Below are 4,805 nucleotides of genomic sequence, written 5' to 3'. Positions count from 1 at the left end.
ATTGGCTCACATGATTAATGTTACCCTACACACAAGAATTTATTCTCTATTGGAAGAGCATATTTCTTACCCATATCCACAAAAAGAATGCAATGTGGAAAACATTCTACAGACCAAAATCTATGTTATTATAACTTATAGCATTGTTCAAAACAACAAAACTATCTGCACATTTTGGAAGATCAAATGGCAATAAATTTTGAAGAATTCAATTAGAAAATGTCCAATATCATTGGCTCACATGATTAATGGTACCCTGTCCCATGAATCTAATATTTTTATGCACTTACAATTAAGGGAGAAAACAAGATCCCAAGAATGTATACCACAGGGACCAATAAATAGTTTATTTGATAATCCTTGCTAGGCTCAGCAATTACCCTTTGGAGTCTCTTTCGTTTTCATCTTCATCTTAAACTTCACTATTTCCCACTTCATCTTCAAGACGAGAAAAATCACAAGAACCTCTTATATTTAAAGCAAAAAAATAATCCAAAGTCTTCACCAGTTGCAGCTCCTCCGCCCACCTTGATCAAACATGAATATGTACACACTTGGTTTTGAGGCATGTACGTCTATTGCTATTGGTTGACGGTTTGAACAAATGAATTGAGGGAAGGGAGACATGATGTTTGAATTATTATGTATATAAATGGAGAGGAATATTCTTCAGCTATGTGTATGGCAACGGGGTTGATCAGCTCCTCAGAAAAAAACATCTGAAACTCCTCTTCCGCCTCTGCTCTCTAAGGACACGGTCTTGCTATTATTCTCGCAAATGGCCTCATTACAAAGTTTATTGGGCCTGATTAAAAAAAATTTATTTCTTTGAATAATAGAATAATAAAGACAACTACAAAATGTTGAACAAAAAAGGTCAAAATGCACCATTCTTTGATCCATTTCACACCCGCAGATTTCTTGAACTTCAGTTTGTTTTAGCTGGCTTGATTCTCCTGTTCTTTGGGATTGGGGTAGTGATGTTGTTGCTCTAGTGCCTCCATTTCCATGTTGTTCTCAAATGGAATTCCGAGATTCCAACTCATCACCTCTTTTCCTCTCATTGCACCTCCCCCTCGCCTCTAAAACTGTGACAATATCTCACTCACTCATTGTAAATATGTCAATGTAGTATTGTATATAAATCTCATATAATTCAACCAACTTATAATTCAGGGCTCTGATCTCTAAGTTTGACTTTGGGTCATTAACATGGTGATTCCTTGTCTCAACCACTAAACCACAGGCCAAGAAACAAAAGACTATAAAATGTTACGATCAGTACCATAGTAAACCCAATGACTTTACACAAGAATTCATTCTTTACTGGAAGAACATATTGCTTACTCATATCCACAAAAAAAAAGCAAGGTGGAAAGCATTATGCAGAAAAAAATCTTTGTTATTATAACTTGTAGCATTGTTCCAACCAACAAAACTATCTGCACATTTTGGAAGATCAAATGGCAATAAGTTTTGAAGAATTCAATCAGAAAACGTCGAAGATCATTGGCTCACATGATTAATGGTATCTTGTCCTATGAATCTGATATTTTTATGGACTTACAATTAAGGGAGAAAATAAGATCCAAAGAATGTATACCACATGGACCAATAAACAATCTATTTGATAATCCTTGCTAGGCTTAGGAAAAAAAAACATCATTGCTCCTTAAATCCTTCACATCCAATACAAATGTTGTACAACACAACGCTCATGCTACTGTTAATCAATAAATAGTTATGATCGAGAGTGCCACTAGGTTCCTTCAATCTAATACAGTGATTAATGCACCAAACATAGGTGTACCAGCTGCAATGACTTATACCATTTTATTGATGATGCCATGTTAAAATCAATGTGATACAGTTAAGTCACCTTTAAGAAAAATCTCATTGCAATTTCTATACAAGGATGTATGTCCTATCATTAGTCATTATCACTAAAATAACTTTAGTGCTCATTGTTCACACTTGGACCACAATATATAAGTATGATGTAGTTTTGTAGAACAAATGTTCCAAAGTAGCCTCAAGAAAGGATGAAAATTGGTGTTTTATTGTTTGTCTTGGATAAGCTTAAACTGTGAATAAAGAATTCACTCATACCAAGGGATAGTTGAAAGCTTAGACATTACCAACTCACAAAAACTTCTTCAGATTTATAAGTTAAGGTCTTTGTATTTGTTTGCAACAACTCTTTGGAATTACCTTCAGAATTATGCCAAGACTTTAACCTTAAAAATGTGCCAAGAATTATTCCTAGATGTCTTAATTCATCCCTGGTTTCACATCCTATGGCATTTTCCAAAATTGATTTCAATGTATAACATTCCAATCAAACTTTAATTCTTCTTTAGTAATTTTTTGTCAAATGTTTATGCTTATTCAACAACTCACAGGTGAAAAAAATATGAATGCGAGCCCAACTATAAATTCTCTTAATGCACATTTCCATAAAAAAAATCCTATTTTTCATATTTGGCTAATTTTTCTTGTATTTATTTATTCATTTGGGCAGTTTTGTTGGATCGATTTGTTGCATCTCAGTAGTATTATTGTCAAGGAAAATTTTAAGGATGGAAATTTCTCTTAAACTTTAGAAACCTTGGCAAATCTTGCTAGTCCCTAACATGAAAAATATAAAATGTTTAGCAATATGTTTGTAAAAATATTCAAATTTATAATGATTTTATATAGTCTCTCAAAAACTTTGCTGATTTTTAAGGTAAATTAATTTTATGATATAAAAATTGGGCGAATAATTTTTACAAAAAATGGAAATTAGCAAATAATCTTTTTGAAAACATAGAAAATTAGCCCACTTGCGAATATTAGCCCCTAACATTATCCCTGATTGTTGGTTGCAATTCTGCTTTTGGGTTTTGCGTTGAATGCAATTTTTTAATCTTCGGGCGTAGTTTGAATGCCATTATGTATTCTAGTTATTAGAGAATGTTTACACTTCTTTATAAGAGGGAATTAAATGAAGCCAATGTGAGATTGAGTGACTCTCTTGTGGTTGAGAAGAGTGCACTGGAGAAAACTGAGAGTGAGAAGTTGTCGACCAATGAGCTTGAGCAGGACACCATTGAGGCTGTTCAGAATAGGGATCAAGGTCGACAATCTGAACTTGAAACTTTGTAGAGACAACAAGCTTTTGATGTGGTTTTCTTGCAGTATGCAAGTCAAGAGCTTCAATGAGTCCAGAAAAACCTCTCCATTGAGATGGATTCTAAGGACACTGTAGCCAAATAGGGATTCTGAAAGAGGCTCTCAAGTTGGCATATGCATCATGTTTAATGGTTAAGGATGAAAATGATGCTACTATTGCAAAAATGGGAATTTGAAGCCAAATAAGCATCTGCAATGGCAAGTAAGGCTAATGAAGAGGTTCAATTGTTGAATAAATAGTTGATCAATGTTAAGGATATTGAGTTGAAGTTGTGTGATGCACCAAAGTTGAGGTTAACATAACCAAAGAAAGTGCAACTAAATTATTAGATTCCATTGAAGAAGCTGAAGCTGAGATTGTTGCAGCAAAAGAAGATGCACAAAGTACTAATATGGAAATTTCTATTATCAAAGATGCTCTTCTGGACAAAGAAAATGAGCTTCATTTATGAAATCAAATGACAATTATGTGTCAATTACAAAAGAAGAGTATGATTTTCTATACAAGAAAGCACAAGGGGTTGAAGAACATGCAAGTAAAAGAATAGTAAAGGTCCTTGCCCAGGTGGATCATGCTAATATCAAGGAAAGGGAAGCCCTGCAACAGTTAAATGTGGTGAATTCAGATCTCGAGAAGAGTAGGAAAATTACATATCAATCTTTTGAGTAGCTAGAGGTTGTCCCAATAGCCAAACTAGCCCTAGAAGGAGATTTTGAAATGTTGAAGGAAGGGCCAGAGTATTGGAAGAAGGATGTTGTAGTAACGACATCTCGCAATGGAGAAATGAGTGGAAAGATAGCTAAATTAACAAAGTATAGCTCAATGTCAGGCTAGATTCTCATTCAACATATTGGAAGTAGGTGTAGAAGACTTGCAAGCATTATTAGATTAATTATTATTCCAAAATGCAGACAAAAGACCTTCAACAATTAAAAAGATATAATTTAATAAAAATAAGACCATCTCAAGAAAGAAAAAATGTCTTGGAATCAAACATATAGCCTTCAAGTAATTTCATGCTAGGGTAAACCATCTTCTAATCAAGGACCAAGAAATTCTAAAACATTAAAAAGGAAAATGTCATCCAATGGAGATACTTTTGTTAGAAAGGAAAATTTCATTCAATGGAGATACTTTTGTTAGAAAGGAAAATGTCATCAATTTAGATACTTTTACCATAGTGCAAAAATTAAAATATATGAAAGTTCATATAAACCCGTGCTACAAGATTGAGTATATAGTTCTTAGCACGTGAAAAGAAGGCACACAAAACCAAAATTAGATAGCTACATGCGTATTTAAACAATGTACACACTTAAAATTATATAGCAATATATATCAACAAAAATAACATAACAAAAGACAAAATGAAGATATCATCATCACAACATACAAAAAGTTGTAGAGAATGCATAAGGGCAATGAATGTGTATGATATATTGTTTACTCAACAATTTAATCTAGTTGAAAAATGGACAAGTTTTCTAAGCCTTAAGCTAAAATTGACTTTAGAGAATTCCTTAGTACAAACTTTATTATGTTAATATACCTATAAATCAAATTGCAACAAACTACATGAGGCAATCCAATAAAAATTTCAACATTGAACAAATATTCTGAGGATTTATTC

Source organism: Pinus tabuliformis, chromosome J (genome assembly GCF_031772625.1).
Source record: "Pinus tabuliformis cultivar Carrire ecotype Pingquan chromosome J, CPIR1, whole genome shotgun sequence".
In the NCBI taxonomy this organism is placed as follows: domain Eukaryota; kingdom Viridiplantae; phylum Streptophyta; class Pinopsida; order Pinales; family Pinaceae; genus Pinus; species Pinus tabuliformis.
This window is presented reverse-complemented; position numbering follows the sequence as displayed.